This window comes from Neolamprologus brichardi, chromosome 9 (genome assembly GCF_056152115.1).
Source record: "Neolamprologus brichardi isolate AB-2024 chromosome 9, ASM5615211v1, whole genome shotgun sequence".
Classification (NCBI taxonomy): domain Eukaryota; kingdom Metazoa; phylum Chordata; class Actinopteri; order Cichliformes; family Cichlidae; genus Neolamprologus; species Neolamprologus brichardi.
This window is the reverse complement of record NC_142112.1, coordinates 618,677-640,409: the sequence shown is the minus strand read 5'-3', so window position 1 is coordinate 640,409 and position 21,733 is coordinate 618,677. Positions and strand designations below refer to the sequence as shown.

The 21,733-nt window shown below is 42.6% G+C and overlaps 1 protein-coding gene across 9 annotated transcripts in view; it reads left to right on the top strand.

Moving 5' to 3' along the window:
• The window catches only part of LOC118456097 (protein NLRC3-like), a 559,092-nt gene that overhangs the window by 308,675 nt on the left and 228,684 nt on the right, over positions 1 to 21,733 (top strand). The gene's annotated exons all lie outside the window — the stretch shown is intronic.

Genomic DNA, 21,733 nt, shown 5'->3' with positions numbered 1-21,733 from the left:
AGGGGGTGAGTGAGTGATTCGCCTTACGCTATGATTCAGCACAGCAAGGGAGGGGGTGAGTAACTCAAATGTGTTGTTAGCATGCTAGCTGAGCGATGCTACTGTGAACCGAGGAGCTATTGTCTTGATGTGAGCTTCTACTCAGGGTTTTTTCTTCCAGTTCAGAGCAGGAATGTTTTTGTTAAGAAACTGACTGTTGTTTTTTTCCCCACAATTTTAATTATAAGCTAGATATATTTCTACTAATGGAATTAGTTTGCTAACAGCAACAGGGATGAGTCAGTGAGTCAGTTGCGCTTGTGAATCATGATTCACGAGTCAGTAAAGTGATTCTCGAGTATTGAACGATTTGTTCACGAATCGAACATCACTAGACCCGAAAGAGCTGGCTCTTTTTAGTGAGCCAATCCGAAGGAGCCAGTTCTCTAAAAGGAGCCGGAATTCCCATCACTACTGTCTTGCTCAGCAACCTATGACCTTTCACACACAATGGCTGTGTCTGAATTCAGGGGAAGGATGCTCATAAGGACACTACCTGCCTACGTCACAAGGTAGTGTCCTTAGACGGACGGGTAGTCAGGAAGTGAGCGGCTGTGGACAGCCCCCTTTTTTTCTCCAAAGAAACTTTATTGAACAAACAATGAGTATCCAACATAACAGATGGGCTTTGGACAGCCTCCTAGCCTTCAACTCCGCCCTTACTTGCGTGTTTTTCTGGTCAGTAGCGCCAGAGCGCGAAAACTTTAAAATGGACCCAGAAATGTTGCTCCATTATGCGGACAATTTTATTTCTCAAGGAGCTAGAAAAACCTTATCGTCGTCGCCCGCACGTTTTGTACCATAGGCTCATCAGAGACAATCATATCCAGGTAATATAATTTCCTTTAATCTACATGCATTTAGGAATTACTTAGCTAATTACATGGATAATTAAATTATTGCCAGCGTTGTGCCAAAAAAGTGTTCGCCTGCCAAAACTGATTTCCAATGTTTCCGTGTGTAATATCTGTATATATGTTGGTAAATAGACTTCGGTGAACATGGTTTACTAAGGAGTTTTCTATGTACAATAATTACCTGTTGTTCAAGTATCTTTATAACTCTGGTTATAATGTAGGTACAATTGATATATTTGTTGCGCTGTCTGCTGCCCTCTTGACCAGATTACTCTTAAAAAATAAATTTCTAATGTCAACAAGATTGTTTTTGAACTGGATGAATAAAGGATAAAAGTCACTGCCAAAAACTGACTGCAGCTTCTACCTGTTACAGGAATGTTGCTGGTGGCTCAGAGTGACTTCATATCATTAATGAGGGATACATTTGACATATGTTTCATGTATTATGGAACAACAAGTTATTTATAGCAGGTTAAATACGAGCAATCACTTTAGGGCAAATACCGGAAATCAGTTTTTGGCACAACATCGGTCATTCTTACACATGTACTGTATCATATATAATATATAAACTAAATATCTTTGAAACATATAGAATCTAATCTTTTGTTTGTATGTTTTTTGACATAGCACTTTATCAAACTTTTGACTACTACAGAGTTACAAGTATTATACTAATAATATAGCATCCACCATCTCCAGCTTGTGTATTTCTGAAAACATCTTAGTGGTGAGTGGGAGGAAGCATCCTAAAGCTCTCTGCAGACCACCCTGTGTGATTCTCCACTCGCCAACCAGAAAAGACAAACCGCAGGTCTCAGTTGCAGCACCCCATCCATGTCTGATCTTCAGCAACACTGCCAGAGACTTCCTGTAATCTGTTACAGTTGTAAAAGAAACCGTCCAGGAACAGGTCACTCAGGTTAATCCTGTGTGAACAACTGTAAATATTGTTTTTTCATCTTTACATACTGTGTATTTGAAATATTCTTGTTTAATTGTTATTGTTATTTACTTTATTGCTATCAAATAAATATCCATGTAATATTGTTCCAAGTTAGCATTATGTTCATACATGTTAAAAATGCCTGTAAATCAAATTGAGTTCAGTGACAATTACTGTTTGTTTGAATCAATTTATTAATAACATAAAACCTTTAAACTAATGAAACACATATAACAATGTAACAAATATATTCAAATAAATAAATTTCTCAATACATAACTCATTTTGGAACGAATCTTTCTAGAAGTGAAAACAGTCTGTCCATCCTCTCCCTGCTCTCCTCTCCTCAGCCTCTCTTTGCTGCCTCATGTCCTCTCTGATGAGGTCTAGCAGCTCATCATCTCTTTTCCTCTTTCTCCCTGTCATAGGTGCCTGAGCCGCTTCGTCATCGCTGTTGTTTTGGTCACCCACTGCTGTGCTTGGCCCTGGAGTGTCCTCAGGGAGAGAGGAAATTAGGACAGGAGGCTTAATGGAAGGCATCTGTCCTATCACCTCATCCATGAGGGCAAACCAGGGCCAAGTATCAGCAGTGTGCTTCCCACTGACCCCCTCTCCTGAGCCTGGATACTTGCAATCCTAAAGGCAGAGGAAATCAAAAATGACAGCAGGCAAATAAACACACCACAACAACTCTTAGTAATTGCACATTTATTAACTTGTGTTCTTAAGAATTATCTTCTTGATAACACACATACGTACTTTGTATTCTTTAAAGATCTCATGTCTTCTGGCCTGCAAGGGGGTGACTTTCCCCTGCAGGCCCATCTTCTCCAGAATTGTCCTGATCACACACAACAAATAAGAGAAGAAAGGAAACCATGGCAACTATGTTAAGCCCTAAACCCAAAAGTTTTCACAGCAGAACACCAGAGGAACACCGTCTGGATATCACAGGTTCTGTACAGCAGCGGTCCGTGAGTCGTTTGGTACCGGGCCAGGAGAGTTGAAATTTATGGTTTTCAGGGGTTTTATCATTAACTCGGTTTCCCTGGGTCTTTCCCTTGTTGTAGTTGTGTGTCTTATTTTGAAAGGAATATTTACACGTTACCATAGCAACCAGAGAGCATTAAGCGGCAGAGAGGAGGATGTTACTCTCAATGTTGGCGCATTTTCAGGAGGACGCTGCTAATAAAGTTACACAATTACACAGAACATTCACGTTTATTATTATATTTACAAAATACCACAGTTTTTGTCTTAGTTGGATCATTTTATGTTGTTGTATTCATCCGCGACACCTTGAAGGCTCCGTGTCTGACATAAACCGGTCTGTGGCGCAAAAAAGGTTGGGGACTGCTGCTGTACAGCATGAAGGTTAATAGAACCGTGCTCATATGAATATGATATGTAAATTTATTTATTCTTGTACCTCCATGCCGTAGCGGCCTAATTCTTCACCCCAGTGAAGAGGTGATCATTTTCTCCTCGTTTTGATAAATTAAGCCGTTTGGTCTTTGTTCCCCAAAACATATCACCAATTCGACAAAATCAAAATTAGCTGTATGTAAGCGGCAATACATGAAAAACCGCGGGACCCATGATACAAACTGGTTTACGGTTATTTTAAATTTTAAAGCACTAAGAATATATATTTATTTCTTGACAGCTCCTACAGATAAAAATACTTTTACTAATATGACCCTCAAGGTCACCTTACAGTAACACGTAAACATACCATAAAAACATAAGAAAAATGTATATATAGCAAACATGGTAGATAAAATTTAGACATAAACAGTCATAAAAGTATAAAAGCAAATATAAAAACTGAGCAAGGTAAAAATGGCCCAAGACAGATCAGGTGTATGCAATTCTAAACAGATGGGTTTTGAGACGTGATTTAAAAGTGGTGAGACAGTGTGTGGTCCGTAGAGCAAGTGGGAGTGCATTCCAAAGTCTCGGGGGAGAACAACTAAAGGCTCTGAGTCCAATGGCAGTCAGACGAGCAGGTGGAACTGACAGAAGGGAAGCTGAAGAAGAGCGGAGTGTACGAAGGGGCGAGTATGTATGGAGAAGATCTGATAGATATGGAGGAATAAGGTTATGAGGCGCTTTCAAAGTGAGAAGCAGGATCTTGAAATTGACACGGAGGTGAATTGGGAGCCAATGGAGCTGTTTAAGAACAGCTGTTATGTGTTCAGTGGATCTAGTTCTGGAAATAATACGAGCAGCTGTATTTTGAACCAACTGCAGTTTATGGAGGGATTTATGAGGTAAACCATAGAGAAGAGAATTACAGTAATCCAGACGAGATGTGACAAGAGCATTGACAAGTATGGCGGTACTGTGTGGAGTGAGTGAAGACCGAGTGATATTATTTATATGTGCTGTGAAGACTCTTAACCTGAGGGGAGGGTCTGACAACAGAGTTATCAATGGATAACGAAAGACTGGTTGAAACTGTAGTCAGTTTTGATCTGGTGCCTATTAAAATTAATTCTGTTTTATTGCCATTAAGTTTAAGAAAGTTGTGAGAAAACCAGACCTTGATTTCACTTAAACAGTCAGAAATGGATGTAGGTGGGAGAGTAGCTGTGGGTTTGGAGGATAGGTAGAGCTGGGTGTCATCTGCGTAGCAGTGAAACTGGATGTTATGCTTCCTAAAAATATTACCTAGGGGTAGGAGATAGATGATAAAAAGGACCCAGAACAGAGCCTTGGGGTGCACCGGAATTAACTGGAGTAGATACTGATCTGTGAGGGAGTAATTGAACAAACTGTGAGTGGCCAGAGAGATAAGAAGCAAACCAGGCGAGTGCTGTACCATTGATGCCAATAGATGCTAATCTGTGAAGGAGGATGCGGTGGGAGATAGTATCGAAAGCTGCTGTAAGGTCAAGGAGAATGAGGATGGATATAAGTCCAGAATCAGCTGCAAGCAAAAGATCATTGGTACTAGGGCTGTTTCTGTACTGTGACATGAACGGAAGCCGGACTGAAACTGTTCGTTCAAGTTATTTCCAATGAGATGATGATGAACCTGTGCAGCCACTATCTTTTCAAGAATTTTTGCTAGGAAAGGGAGATTTGAAATTGGCCTGAAATTATTTAGATTGGAGGGATCTGAACCATTCTTTTTCAGTATGGGAGTTATTATTGCAGTTTTAAGGGAAGAAGGAACAGAACCAGATATAAGAGAGGAGTGTACGATATTAGCAATCAGTGGGGCAAGAGACGGGAATGAGAGTTTGACAAGATTTGTCGGCAGTGGATCAAGTTTACATGATGATGACTTTAAGTTAGTAATTATGGAAGATAGCTGAGTTATTGTGGGAAGTTCAAAATTGGACAGAGAGGATGACAGCTTAGAAGGACAAAAAATGCAGGTAGAACAGTTGACCATTTCACAGGATGAGGGCAATTGTTGATGAAGATTCTCAATCTTGGTGTAAAAAAAGTCCATAAATTTGTTGCAAACTGCGGCAGAGTGTGTATGTATGGCAAAGGTATCTGGGGGTTTAACAATATTATGCAATGTAGAAAACAAAGTGCGAGTGTTTCCTTCAGCGGATTCAATAACAGAGGTGTAGTAAGTAGATTTAGCATGATGAATAGCTTCTTTATAATGTTGTATATGACTGAGATACATGTCCTTGTGAATAGTAAGTCCTGTTTTCCTGGAGAGATGTTCTAGGCGGCGTCCAGTAGCTTTAAGTTGGCGAAGTTCAGATGAGTACCATGGTGCAGAGCGAGAGAAAGAAACAGTTAGAGTTTTTTGGGGAGCCAAGGTATCTAAGAGGTTGATAAGTTCATTGTTATAGTGAGATACCAGGTCGTCTATGGAAGCTGAGGCATCAATGGTAGGTAAGTTATTAATGCCATGGGAAAGAGCTGATAGATCAATGCCCCTAATATTTCTAAAAGTAATTGAGCGGTTTTGTTTATTTTTGTATATTGGGAGACTAGCATTGAATAAAACTAATTTATGGTCTGAAAAATGCATGTCCAATACAGCACAATTCTTAGGGGTGACACCAATGCAGCAAACAAGATCCAAAATGTGTCCTTTGGAGTGTTTGGGAACGTCCATATATTGTTGTAAGCCAAAATTGTCCAGACAGGATATAAAATCTCTTGTGGCTGAATTTGATGTGTTGTCCATGTGGATGTTAAAATCGCCCAGCAGTAGTATATTTGGAGATAAGAGTAGGATTTCAGCGAGAAAGTTAGAAAAATCAGTTAAAAAGTCAGAGTTGATTTTAGGTGGACGGTAAACAGCAACTAATACTGTGGGGGTTGGTCCATTAATTTGAATCAGCATGGATTCAAACGAGGAGTAGGGAGGAACAGAAAGAGAAGATACCTTATACTTGTTGTTGTACAGGATTGCAAGGCCACCCCCACATCCCGACACATGGGGCTGGCAGGTGTAAACAAATTCAATTCAATTCAATTCAATTCAATTTTATTTATATAGCACCAAATCACAACAAAAGTTGCCTCAAGGCGCTTCATAGATACAGAGAAAAACCCAACACTCATATGACCCCCTATGGGCAAGCACTTTGGCGACAGTGGGAAGGAAAAACTCCCTTTTAACAGGAAGAAACCTCCGGCAGAAACAGGCTCAGGGAGGGGCGGCCATCTGCTGCGACCAGTTGTGGTGAGAGAAGGAAGACAGGATAAAAGACATGCTGTGGAAGAGAGACAGAGGTTAATAACAGATATGATTCAATGCAGAGAAGTCTATTAATACACAGTGAGTGAGAAAGGTGACTGGAAAGGAAAAACTCAGTGCATCATGGGAATCCCCCGGCAGCCTACGTCTATTGCAGCATAACTAAGGGAGGATTCAGGGTCACCTGGTCCAGCCCTAACTATATGCTTTAGCAAAAAGGAAAGTTTTAAGCCTAATCTTAAAAGTAGAGATAGTGTCTGTCCAGGCAGAGTGGTCCGGTTGAGATCGGCGAAATCATTTGGACGCTGCCAGGTCTCCGTCAGACATAGAAAGTCCAGGTTATGTTCATTAAGAAGATCATAAACAAGAGGTCCATTGCTGGAGAGGGATCGGACATTAAGCAATCCGACGGAAACGGGATAGTTGCCGCAAGCTTTGCAAACCGACCAGGCAGGGCTAGCAAGCACACTAGGGTCAGCAGTCCGTCCACCAGGCTTCCTAGCGGAGCGACGGTGAGATGACCACAGGGATGGTATCGAATTCCTGCTGTCGATCCTGTAATTCCGTATGGATCCGCAGTGGACATACTTTCGACGCGGGCGCCAGGCGATGCCAGGGTGTAGCAGTGAAGCCGGTGGAAAGGTCGAGAGGTGCTGGAAGCGCAGAAAGAGTAGCTCTGATGTCGAGTAGCTCTGATGTCGAGTACCTCAGCGTGGAGGAGACGGGCCGGAGTATGGACTGCAGAACAAACCCAGCGAGAAGAGCCCGGAAGAGCAGCACCTTAGCAGTAGTCATGATGTAATACCGCCTATCCGAAGACAGCGCAGCGGTTGGCAGCTGATGCTGACAGCTGGTGCTAACAGCTGGTGCTAACAGCTGATGCTAACAGCTGATGCTAACAGCTGACAGTAAATGTGTCCAATGCACATGGCCAAACAGGTCAGGCAGGGAAGCACTTCACCTGACAGACAGTGGGTTCAGAGAATAAAAACAAACAAACTTTTGTAACTATACTAAGCAGTAAGTATAAACTGTATACAGAGGGGAGCAGCGGCAGCCAAACGCGCTAGCGTCCACTCCTCCTCCTGATGAAAAATGATTTAATGATTAAATGATCCCATTACTATGAGTTCAAACAGAATATTACAGTAGTTAGCTAATGAATGTAATGAAACGTTACTGTTAAAAAAAAGAAATAGAAATAAACATTTTAGTTGACAATGTCAAATGTGTTTCTTAAAATACAATAAGATAAGATAGTTGATGTCGTAAGCCACCACCTCTGTTCAAAGATGGTCACTCACAGTGGACATTAATGGCCTCTGTCTGCCATCACACCAACTGTCTTCCATTTATAATCCAGTTTTGAGATCCCTTCCCAGACGCCTTAATGCCCACTCACATCCTTGGCCATTTGACCTCAGGAAATCACATGATAGCATGGTGCTTGGTTTCACAATGAGCTCACCCAAAACCTTGGCTGATTTTGACCTACAACTATTTTCACACCTTGGCTCATGTGATTAGGTACAGGATCACCAGGGGGTCCTTTTGTCCCTCTTTGGGGGGATACTACCACAGGGTTTAAATCTGGGACTCTCCATTATTTGACCCTAGAACTGAAGAAGCTTCTCGGATGAGAGATGAAACGTCTTCAAGCAATTTGAAGAAGTCCAGACCATTTTCTTTCCAAGCTCCTTAGACTACGATGACCTGGATGACTGAGAACCTTCACAGACCCACTACAAAATGCCTTGTGTAGATGAATGAGTGAAACATACTGATCAGCTGTCTAGTGACTGTGGAAATAAAATAATAACTGCTGAAGAGGATGTTGATAAACTGATTTATTTTCTGGGCCTATAGTGAGTGAACTGTGCAAACTGCAGAGGTTGTGGCCTAAAACTTGAGGCATTGAAAGCAAATATCTCTGTTTGAATAGCAAGTTCAGGCAAGAATTTCAGTAATAAATGCTGGTGTGATTGATTTTACTATTTTGGTGTGTAATGGGAGAATTTATTAGAGATTTTAATTGTTTTACTTTCAGTTTGGGGCCATGTACGAGTTCCCCTTTTTCCAGTAGAGGGGTAGGTTTACTTATTTTCTATTGATTGTTAAAGTAATATACATAGCTGGTGTGATTTATTTTGAGCTTTTTGTCTATGGTGAGATAGTTAACATTTATTTTGAGATTTTTCTTTACTGTGAGTTGACTGAGACGTATATTTACACATTTCTCTCCTGCTACATAGGCCACATACGCCGTGGGGCCTACTTCCCCTTTCTTGGGTGAAGCAATCTCTCTGACGGAAATAGTACTGAGGAAACAGATTGAGTGTTTTTTGTGTGTGTGGCTGTTTGCGCGCTGCTGTGGCTGGTTTTGTGAATTTATAAACTGTAGAAAAGAAACATTTTAACAGTTTTGGTGGGTGCTTCACATACCGGGTGAAAAGAGGAAGTGATTGCTGGAGCAGCTACACTGCTTCTGACAGCAAACGGGGAAGTGTCGTCGAGCAACTTTGCGGGTGGAGTCAACAGCAGCCATTTTGTGAAGCGCAGGAAAACAAAATGGCAGACAGCTCAAGTGCGACACCCAGTGGACAGAACGCATATAAGCCACTAAAGGATCAAGTGGAACAATTAGAGAAGGCCATCAATATGGCTTGCCCTGGAACAACAAAAGCAGCAGGGAAGGAGTGTCGAGCGATGAAAGAATATGTGGAAAGATTGTGTGAGGCTCAACAAAAAACTTTGGAAGACAGAGAACCCTTGCATGAAGGTGAAAAGTCTGAAAAGAAACTCAAACAACTACATGAAGAAACACTGGGCCATTCAGTGAACAGAAAAACCAAAGCAGAAATGAAAACATTGAGAGAAAACCATGGGAAGTGTTGCAGATTTAGGATCATGTGCCAGGGGATAGCTTCCTCTGGATGAAAGAGGACCTGGAGAAAACTGAGCCTAACAATGAAAAGGAGGTGAAAGGAGACGCAGTGAACATGCTGAAGTCTCTGCAACAGGAAAACAAGAAGCTAGCAGGACAGATACAAACTCTGTCTGCAAAAAAGGAGGAACTGGAGCTTGCCCGTGCGCAGCTAGCAGTACCTTTGATCTTAGTCCCCACCTCGTCAGAGGTGAGGAGAGACACTGCCAGACCATACGCTCAGGCCGATAAACACGCTCTTGCAGGCATCCTAGAAAGAGTAATCAAAGTAGAGGAGAAAGTATTAAAGGCTGTTTTGGAAGAAGAGGACGAGATATCAGAAGAAGACGAGCCAGATAGTGTGGATGGTGGTGACAACCGACCTGACACCAACATGGCAGGAAGGAAATTGCGCTCACAGAAAATTGTGCCTCGCATGGACAAAACAAAACAAAAGCTGGTCAACAGGGACAAGACAAAATCTGGGCTATAAAAACGGCAGTCGATGTTAAAAGACGACAGAGGATGTGACCTGATGAAGATTGAAGAAAAGGGCGTGCACTTCAAGAACAGCTCAGATTATTCAGAACTTGAGATGCCCTTAATGATTGGCACAAAGCAAGAACCAGTTTATCGAGCATACAAGATTAGGGATTTGGAGGCGCTGGTTAAACAGCTTCCACCTATAACAGAGGGAGGAGCAGCTTGGTTAAGGAAGTTAAGGACCTTAACTGAAGGGGAAGAATTAGCCAATGGTGACTTCCGCGGAATTGGTGGAAGATGTATGTTAGGGGGAGGATTAGCAGACGTGGAGACAATTGCTAAAACCATAGCCTACCCAAATGACATTCCATATAACAGAGTAGAAGACAAGCTAGCTGATGCAGTCCGTGAAAAATATGTGACACCAAATTTGGGGTCGGTTGCAGTGGCAGACTCTACTCAGTGGGAGAGACACATGGTGCACAGACTGCAGCTGGAGCAGGACGTCGCAAACAAACAGAAAAAAGAGATAGAAGAGGCACAGGCACAACTGCTGAAATTACAGCTGAAAGAAGCTCGTGAAAAGCACAATTCTAAGAAAAAGGAGATGAAAGAACCAAACAAAACAATGATGGTGGCAAGGCCGGTGTTTGGTCCCGTGCCTGAATGGCCAGATCTTGATCCAAACCTTAATCCTGATGACTGCTGGCCCGTGAATGCACCAAGGCAGAGAAGATTGGAAGGGGATTGGGGAACGGCTTATTCGCAGAGAGGGCGTGGTGGATACGGAAGGGGAGGACCGATGGCTCGTGGTTCGGGGAATCCCAGAAAACCATCTTGGAATACCTGTTTGAGATGCGGAGGTGAAGGACATTGGGCTCGGGAATGTCCTGAACCAGCCCAAAGCCCGGAACAGCAAGACTACCGACCCCAGGCACGTGGAGCTCCCAGAGGCAGAGCTGTCTACAGAGGAGGATGATAGGTTTGTAGTTTGAACCTATTCGCTGGAACGTTCAGGACAATTTACTACACAGCAAAATAAAGACACAAGTAGGCAAAGTTCTTTGTGTTACTCATGCATGAGGGAGACCTGCCTGGAGCCAAGTGTCGTTCCACCCACTTGACCTCCGTCAGAGTCTCAGCCAGGTTCCCCATAGCACTCCTTTTATTGTGGTTACATGAATATGCATAGGGTCATTAACATATAACATCTTACATAGGTATACATATGAACAAAGAATACTGTGTAAGTGTGTGTGCGTGTGTGTGTGGGGGTGGGGGTGGGGGGGGTAAGAGTGTGACCCCATAAAGGGTTAGGGTTGCTTGTCTGGAAGTCCATCAGTTCATCTAAACAAAAGGCACTTAGACTAAAACTGACATAGATATGTTTATTCTGCCATAAAACAATAAAACAAGTTACGACCTCTCCCATGCTCCCAGGATGTGGGTGTGAATGCCAGAGCACTCTGGAATGCACAGAAAGGCTTTGCAAACTCCTAAGGATCACACTACATCCTATCACTACACAATCGATTATACACCTCTAAGCATATATGGTTAAATAATTCCTAATACAAATGACAATAATAAAATCTAAACCCATCAGAGGACATCAAGCTCCTAACCAAAGCGCAGCGCCAATCCCCAAGTATCAAGTGGCTGATTGGGGCTGGGAGGAGCAGTACTGATGGAACCGACAGAGACCAGGCAACATGGGGATGGCAGATCCCATGTTGTCAATGACTGTAGAAGGTGCTGAATTGACCTTCCTGGTGGACACTGGGGCAACTTACTCGACACTGAGAATGACAACAAACAGTGCAAAACTCTCCAAACACACGGTGAGTGTGGTAGGTTTCTCTGGGGTTCCAATGACTCTGCCACTCACAGACCCTGCTCTGACCAAGCTGGGCAAACAGACTTTGAAGCACAGATATGTGGTCTTTCGACAAGTGCCTGTGAATCGGATGGGCAGAGACCTGCTCATCAAATTGGGAGCCACTATAATGTGCTCTGCAGATGGACTAACTGTTACTCTGCCAGGAGGAACACATCTCCCGCGCCTGGGGACCAATGTTCCCTCTAAGCTGCGCACATGCGCAATTGCGCACTGCTGGCATGGTCTCTGCGCACAGAAAATCTGTGTTGCGCACAAAAAAATCAAACCTGAATTGAAATTAAAATAAATACTTCAACAGTTCTGTTTTGCAGTGTTAGACAGTAAGTGACTGGCTGCTCCCATATGGGATTAGAACGATGCCACCTTATCCCATAGTCCAGCCAATAATGCGATTCACATTCGTATATACGCAGCTAATCAACGTGGTTGACAGGCTACGATAGCGTCCTTATGTGCCGACACCGGTGTTTTAGCTAGCATGGCTGATGGCTGATGAGGAGTGAAGCAAAGTTAATGACAATGTGTACAACCATTGGAGATGTGAGCAGGAGAGATGGAACAATTGATGGAAAAAGTGTGGACTTTATACCAGTTTTGATTTTGTGTTGATAGGCCACGTAAAACCAGAGTTATAATAAAAATATATGCAATGTTTGGTTTTCTTCCTGAATACTATTGTTGTTTATATCGTTTTATAAGGAAAACGCTTGAAAGCCACCTGCGAGCAAAAACAAAACCAATAAACCCCACCCTTTCATATTCGTCTATGTCAACCAATCAAAAAATGATATGGCAACGTGGCATCTAGTTGTTAAGAAACGGGGAGAAGTTTAAGGAGTGACGGCGGTGTTTTGAGATGTGAGAGATTTGAGACATTTAGCGCAAATCTTGTGAAATGAGTGTGTAGTGTAGTCAATAGTTTTGTTGTGTGTGTCAGAACAATGAGGTGACTGCTGAATGTTACAGGTGTTACAGGAGTGATACATCTCCTGTTGTCAGGCCTGCAGGTATCAGGCTGTTGTTCTCCTTTATCTCATAGTGGACAGAAATTATTTTTTGGAGTGGCACAAATAATTTTGTGCCATTAAATCAAATTTAATGCAGAACACGTGATTGTTTTGTAAATAGTTTGAAATGTTTGTTTAAAAGCGCACTGGCTGCATTTAAAAAATACAACTTTGCAGCTACCAGACCTCATACTCATAATACAAGTCAGAGCTTATATATATATATATACAGTGGGGCAAAAAAGTATTTAGTCAGCCACCGATTGTGCAAGTTCCCCCACTTAAAATGATGACAGAGGTCAGTAATTTGCACCAGAGGTACACTTCAACTGTGAGAGACAGAATGTGAAAAAAAAATCCATGAATTCACATGGTAGGATTTGTAAAGAATTTATTCGTAAATCAGGGTGGAAAATAAGTATTTGGTCAATAACAAAAATACAACTCAATACTTTGTAACATAACCTTTGTTGGCAATAACAGAGGTCAAACGTTTACTATAGGTCTTTACCAGGTTTGCACACACAGTAGCTGGTATTTTGGCCCATTCCTCCATGCAGATCTTCTCAAGAGCAGTGATGTTTTGGGGCTGTCGCCGAGCAACACGGACTTTCAACTCCCGCCACAGATTTTCTATGGGGTTGAGGTCTGGAGACTGGCTAGGCCACTCCAGGACTTTCAAATGCTTCTTACGGAGCCACTCCTTTGTTGCCCGGGCGGTGTGTTTTGGATCATTGTCATGTTGGAAGACCCAGCCTCGTTTCATCTTCAAAGTTCTCACTGATGGAAGGAGGTTTTGGCTCAAAATCTCACGATACTTGGCCCCATTCATTCTGTCCTTAACACGGATCAGTCGTCCTGTCCCCTTGGCAGAAAAACAGCCCCATAGCATGATGTTTCCACCCCCATGCTTCACAGTAGGTATGGTGTTCTTGGGATGCAACTCAGTATTCTTCTTCCTCCAAACACGACGAGTTGAGTTTATACCAAAAAGTTCTACTTTGGTTTCTTCTGACCACATGACATTCTCCCAATCCTCTGCTGTATCATCCATGTGCTCTCTGGCAAACTTCAGACGGGCCTGGACATGCACTGGCTTCAGCAGCGGAACACGTCTGGCACTGCGGGATTTGATTCCCTGCCGTTGTAGTGTGTTACTGATGGTGACCTTTGTTACTTTGGTCCCAGCTCTCTGCAGGTCATTCACCCGGTCCCCCCGTGTGGTTCTGGGATCTTTGCTCACCGTTCTCATGATCATTTTGACCCCACGGGATGAGATCTTGCGTGGAGCCCCAGATCGAGGGAGATTATCAGTGGTCTTGTATGTCTTCCATTTTCTGATGATTGCTCCCACAGTTGATTTTTTCACACCAAGCTGCTTGCCTATTGTAGATTCACTCTTCCCAGTCTGGTGCAGGTCTACAATTCTTTTCCTGGTGTCCTTCGAAAGCTCTTTGGTCTTGGCCATGGCGGAGTTTGGAGTCTGACTGGTTGAGGCTGTGGACAGGTGTCTTTTATACAGATGATGAGGTCAAACAGGTGCCATTCATACAGGTAACGAGTGGGGGACAGAAAAGCTTCTTACAGAAGACGTTACAGGTCTGTGAGAGCCAGGGATTTTCCTTGTTTGAGGTGACCAAATACTTATTTTCCACCCTGATTTACGAATAAATTCTTTACAAATCCTACCATGTGAGTTCATGGATTTTTTTTTCACATTCTGTCTCTCACAGTTGAAGTGTACCTCTGGTGCAAATTACTGACCTCTGTCATCATTTTAAGTGGGGGAACTTGCACAATCGGTGGCTGACTAAATACTTTTTTGCCCCACTGTATATATATATATATATATATTAGGGGTGAAACGATACACAAAATTCACGGTTCGGTTTGGTTTGATACTTTACGGTTCGATATTTTTTCGATACAAAGAAAATGTTCATGCCTTTATAATTTGTCATTTATTAAAATTATAAATATATATTTTAACTCAAAAGTACAGTTTTTAAATTTATGTTGCTGAAACAAAAAAGTAATAAAAAAAATAAATATATCTCAGGGCTCGCAAAATTTGAAAGTCCCTGGTAGCCCTTCGGGCAGGGACTCTTCAGTTTTTGGTAGCCCAAAAATAAACTTAAGTAGCCCGAATACAAAAGAGAGCAATTTTTTGATTGATGTTTTGTTTCCTGTATTGTTTCCTTTACAATATTATACATTAAAGTATAATATTGTAAAGGAAACAAAACATTAATCAAAAACTTTTTGAAAAACAAATTACAACATTGTATAAAAATCACAGTCATCAAGTCAAATACTTGGTTCTAATTGAACAGAAATTTCTATGAACTTGTAAGAACTGTTTAGAACATGAATCAGTCTGTGTCAGATCCTGAATTTGAAATTTCCATTGAATTCACGGGTAAGAGGCAAGTGGAACCAAGATCTAGGCCATTTGCTTTTTGAAGTTTGCAAAGACTGCTAAATTGTGCCAGTGGTAGTTCACTCTTTGCAACATAGTACGCTGTTCTAAACAGATTTTTCAGGTTTATTTTTAGTATGTTATTTGCAATCGGTGTTTGTTCTGGGAAAGATATTGCAGACTGAGCAATAATGCATTTCTTGCATTTCTCATGGGTTCTAATGGGGGCTTTTCCTAAAATGACTGGTCCCAGTAACAAAGGCGCTTGTCGACTCAGAAATCGAGGGAAAACCAACAACACACCCAGCAGAACATTATGTTATTTACACGGGTGCACATAAGTGGTCCGCATGTGCGCATTCGCTGTCAAAATAAAAGACGCGCACCAGATAAGAAGTTGCAACGCGCGTTTGTGTCCATATAAAAGGCACTGGTTTTGTCCACTAGAGCGGGATTTTCACGGCACATTCTGCACCACCACTGCCAGCTCACCTCCTGCAACCACTTTTCCGAGAATACGTGCTTCTTTTGTGGTTCGGACTCCATCTGACATTTCTTTGGAGGTGGAGGAAAACAAGTAATTGCTTAAAGGAGCTTCTTCGACATTTTTAAGAGTTCTAAACAAACGTCTGTCCCGCTCCAGAAAATCTCATGTACGCAAACACGCGTTGCAACTTCTTATCTTGTGCGCGTTTTTTATTTTGACAGCGAATGCGCACCTGCGGACCACTTATGTGCACCCCTGGTTATTATTTAGCTTGTCATATTGCAGCCACCGAAATTCTTTTGTCCGTGAAACCATAAAGCTGCACTTTCTTTTTGCCTCATAGTCTGATTTGTCATAACTTTTCCGTTTTGTGGTAAGCTTTTCTTTGGCTGTCACTTCTTCACCCTGGCCTGTGTAATTTGGCTCAGCAGAACTAAAATATATATCCTGCTGCTTTTACACAGGCACTCACATAACGCTCAGCGATCCTCTGCGCGATCAACCTCTCACATGTTTAAGCTTGCTGCGGGATATTTCACTTGTCATGTTTGAATAGTAAGCTAACGATTGATAAGACGATGTCAGAGGAATTGGTGCGCAAATTATCGTCACCCACCAATCAGTACTGTCGCTCTCTACACACAGTTCGCGCGATTGCAAAGTGAAAGCAAAAAACAAGCGCAAATTCAAACGCGATTTCAATATGTCACATATTGACAGTGGCGCACTGATGCCAATGACATAATTACCCAGCTACATTTCCGAAAGAATGCAAAAGCATTGACATATATTTTTCCTTCCTACAATAGCCCGACGGGCAGGGCAGAGATAGATTTTGGTAGCCCGACTGGAAAAATCGCTAGCCCCGGGACGTCGGGCTAGCGATTTTGCGAGCCCTGTATCTTCCTGATTGAGGAATCACTCATCTTTGGAAAAGAGAGTTTATTACAGAGAAATGGCTCTTTCCAAAATAAAAGCTCTACTATACGCTTCTTCTGGGCTATATTCTCAGCAGCATATTAAACATATCAGGTCCCCATAAGGAGAATCATGTGCTAACGGCTGTCTAGATGACTCGGGTAAAGTTTGTAGCATGCGTGCTTGTTGTTTTGGTCTGCTTCCACTTGTCTTTGCACTAGGATGATGTCGGAGTAAATGTGCAGTCATATTCGTTGTGTTCCCACTAGTGCTGCCAGCGTTAATCTCATTGAAATGACGTTAACGCCACAACACGGCAAATCTCCGTTACCGAGCTGCCCCGGATCGCCCTGTGCGTGGGGCTGGACGGCCAACACGTTAACGAGCTAACTGCGCTAACACACTAGTTCCCACCAATGTAATTGAGCATTGCGTGGCACATCCAACATACTGTTTCACTTTAGCGCTTATCTTCAGGGTTATAAGTCACATGAAAACCAAAATAGTTTCAAACCCCACATCTGAATGAGGGTGGGAGAGGTTCAATTTGCCATTTTGCAAGGAGAGCTTAACTTCTGTCTCGCCAGCTTGCCCTGCGCTCAGTGAATCTGCATTCGACTACTCCGCCTAGGCTGCACTGTCGAGCGCAGATCCACTGAGCGCTCAACACAGACAGCATGTGCGTTCACATAATATCCATGCAGGGCCAGAAGGTGTGGCCGCGGCAGTCAAATTAACAGATGAACAACTGTCTTGGTGCAACATGGGGTCTGATTCGGCCCCAAACATTACATTGGCGAGCAATGAGGGTCATCAGGCGAAGGAAATGGGATCAATGGTCAGGCGGGCGCTCGATAAGGCTTGGTGGCAGTCCACACAAATTCCAAATGTCTGGTACGCACCAACCTGCAAAACGTACCGTATCACCTGTCTGTCTAACGACGTGGTGATTTTAGAACATCAAGAAATCTCCAGAATACATGGCAGAGTGAGAACTGATCATACTGATGCAGTTGCTGAGCTCTCAAAGCTGCCTGACACTTTGTAGTCTAGAGGACCCATGGACGTTGGTCTGGTTATCTGTTCGCCTGTGCTGTTCCAGCTCCAGTCAGAAACACCAATTTATAGACCAAAGTACAGACACAAACCTTACAGAAACCATTGAAGGGCTGCTAAAAATAGGAGTACTTGAGCCCTGACAATCATTTTGGAACACACCAATTTTGCCGGTGGAAAGACATGGGACAGGGAAGTACCGGATGGCACATGACCTAAGGGCCATTAACGCCATGCTATGTACTGACACTGTGCCCGTACCTAACCCGCACACGGCTCTAACAGCCATTACATTGGACCAAAAGTGGTTGACATGCATTCACTTTGCTAACGCATTCTTTTGTCTCCCCAGGCGTTTTCAATCAGGTGCTCAAGGAGGCCCTGTCACCTTGTCAGTTGCCTGAGGGGTGTACACTGATACAGTATGTTGATGACCTAGTCATTGCAGCCCCGTCGGCAGCGGCCTGTACGGAAGCATCGCTTGTAGTGCTGAAAAGACTGGCAGAATGTGGCTTGAAAGTAAGTAAAGAAAAACTGTAGTTGGTCCGACCAGAAGTAACATTTCTTGGCCGTGTAATCGAACACAAATAAGTGGGATTACTGAACACACACAGAGACCAAATTCTGACACACCCTAAGCCAAGAACAGTGAAGGAACCCCTTTCTTTTCTTGGGTTGACGGGTTACAGCAGACAGTTCATTCCGAACTATACACGCACAATGGCCCAATTGCGGGACCTAATCAAAAATGGGCGTTCGAAACCTTAAGAGTGAACTGCCTTGGACGTCTGCAACAGAAACGCCGTTCATTTCACTAAAATAAGAACTGTCAAGAGCCACTAAACTGGCCACACCTAATTATAATGAACCTATCTACTTAGATGTTTCTGAAACACACGGAATTGTAAACGGTGTGTTGTTTCAGAAAAAAGGGGGTGGGAGTACAGTACTCATGTATGTCAGCATAAGACTGAATTCAGACACAACACGCGGCTGGGGTAGCAAAAATAATCCAGAAAACAGCACACATAGTGAGAGAACATCCACTAAAAGTGCTGACCACACACAGTGTAGTGGCATACGTGAACTCACAAGTATTCACTATGACACCTCTGACACAACAAGAGGTTGAGTAAAGTTTTAGATGCAAAGGGTAAGAGAGTGAACAGCTTGCTCAATGGAAAACAGCGGGGTTCAGAACGGCAGGAAATGCTCACATTTGCCACAAGAAAGAAATGGAGGAACTGGAAAAGGCCCTGGATGACCTGGACGAGGTGAGTATCATAAAATGCAAAGGACACTCTCAAGAAACCACCACGGTGGCAAAGGGAAATCAGAAAGTGGATGAAGCCGCCAAGGAAGCAGCAGGTTACAAAGGACGAAGGCAGATGCTGCAGGTAACTGCTGAAGAGGAATCAAGCACCAATGTGCGGGAGGAAGCCAGACAGGCCCAGGAGGAGCCGTCCCCAGAGGAAAAGGGGGTGTGGCAGCACCGAGGAGCCTAAAAAGAAGGAGGTGTAGAGGATGTTGGGAGTACAACGTAAGCTTGGGACAGTGTATCATCCTCAATCTCAAGGGAAAGTAGAGAGAATGAAACTAAATTTGAAAAACAAATTATCTAAAATCTGTTCACAGATGGGGCTTAAATTGGGTTGCAGCCCTGACAATTGTTTTAATGACTATAAGATGTTCTGTTAATCAATCCACAGGTTTCACGCCATACAAGCTGTTGATGGGAAGGCAGGTGGAGGAACAGCCATCTCCACCCAACACAGGTGGAAATAAAAAGAGGCAGAATAAATCCTCTCACCTGTGCAACGGGCCGACCAGTAGTCCACCTGGAAGGCCAAAGCAAGAAGGGGAGCATCGCAGAAAATCGCCACGCCAGCGGAAAGGAATGGTAACAAATTGAGAGTTCAAAATATATAAATAATAATAAATAAAAAGGAGCAACATTTTATGGTAACGCCCAAAATTAACACAACATAATGCAAACACACAAATCAGTGATAGGTAATGACAAAAAAAATTATTAAAATGTTCCTTATAACCACATGTTTATTATAGGCAATAATATTGACCATGGCAGTGTGTTTTATTGTCTATATGTTGCAGAGCACACCGTGTTTGGAGGGGTTTTTTATGGCTGCCATGCTTTCTATTGCTGCTTTTTTAGGAATACTGGTCACCTGAGGTTGTTGTCTCATTCCTTGCGCCAGAGGAATGCTAGAGAGGGTCAGAGCAAGGGCAGTGGAACCCGGAACGGTGGTTCCGGTGGCCATGATGCCATTAATGGAGTTAGAGGCGGCCGAATGGACCAAGGAGTGACACAACACGAGGTGTGGTGAGCTTTCTAAAAGCTCTGAAAGCTCAAGAGAGGGAATGTGGAAATAAAATAAATTATTTTACTGCTACAATATAACCGGCATTATTAAGGCAAGGCAAGGCAAGGCAAGTTTATTTGTATAGTGCAATTCAACAACAAGGTGATTCAAAGTGCTTTACAGAGACATTAGAAACAAAAACAAAAAGCACGATTTAAAATTTATTAAAACAAGCAAACAAATAAACTGACTAATTAACTAACTAACAAACAAACAAACAAACAAAACAGTATATAAAATCAAAACAGATAAAATCAGAACAGTAGATAAAATCAGTAGTTAAAATGTAAGTTTTGAAATTTAAGCTTAAGTGCAGATTTGGTGCTTTATTTAAATGCAGCTGAGAATAAGTGAGTCTTCAACCTGGATTTAAATAAACTGAGTGTTTCAGCTGATCTGAGGCTTTCTGGGAGTTTGTTCCAGATATAAGGAGCATAAAAGCTAAATGTAGCTTCTCCGTGTCTGGTTCTGACTCTGGTTACTGATAAAAGACCGGATCCAGATGACCTGAGGGATCTGGAAGGTTCATACTGGGTCAGGAGGTCACTGATGTATTTTGGTCCTAAACCATTCAGAGCTTTATAGACCAGCATCAGAACTTTAAAGTCTATTCTCTGACGGACAGGCAGCCAGTGTAAAGACCTCAGAGCTGGACTGATGTGGTCCACTTTTTTGGTCTTAGTGAGGACTCGAGCAGAAGAGTTCTGAATGAGCTGTAGTTGTCTGACTGATTTTTTAGGTAGACCTGTAAAGATGCTGTTACAGTAATCAAGCCTACTAAAGATGAAAGATGATATTAACATTGCATTAATAATATAACCTGCAGCATTGATACTGCATTGAGATGTTTGTCACCATATTAACCTTTTCATTACAGGTGCAGCTATAATCATCGCATATATACATTGCATGATTGTGCTTATAGAGAGTTGATGTTCAGTCCATTTAAGGTTATAAGCTTCGATGAGCGCGATGTCTCAATCGATATATTGTGGGGGACTTGGAGCAATAGAAGGATAAATAGCATGCACGCTTACAAACACACATGACAGTATTGATTCCAGGCCAAAGGCCTGAGATACATTTTGCTTCTAACTGCATTTGAGCTTGCCTAGTAACAGGTGACAGACGACAAGTCAAGAAAAGGACAAGCCCTCAGGGACCATCTAGGCTTGCAACTTCTTGCCTTGTATGTGATAGAAAAAGGAACTTCTTTGTATAATTTTAGGGGTTTAAAATTGACCATTTACTGTAACTGATGAATATTATGTTCATTTGTGACGCATGAAGGGGCGTAACCCTGATGAATGAAACCATTCTGAATTGAGCTGTTTGGAAAAGATCGATGCTGGTGTTGCAGTATACATCTTCCCACGCGTGTACTCAATAAATCATTGTTTGACTGAACTCTTCTGGGCCTCTGTTGGTTTGTTCCATTGCTCAACATTTTCGAACTCAGGACATGACACAACATCCATCCTCTTTATTGCATGAGGGTATAACCATCTGTCCATGACTAGCCATTTCATTTTCAGACATGATGGGAAAATCACATTAAGAAAGAGAAATCAAACATTTGTATTCATTTTAATGAGATCAGACTTGTTGAGAGTGCAGAGGAGCTGGTTGTGAA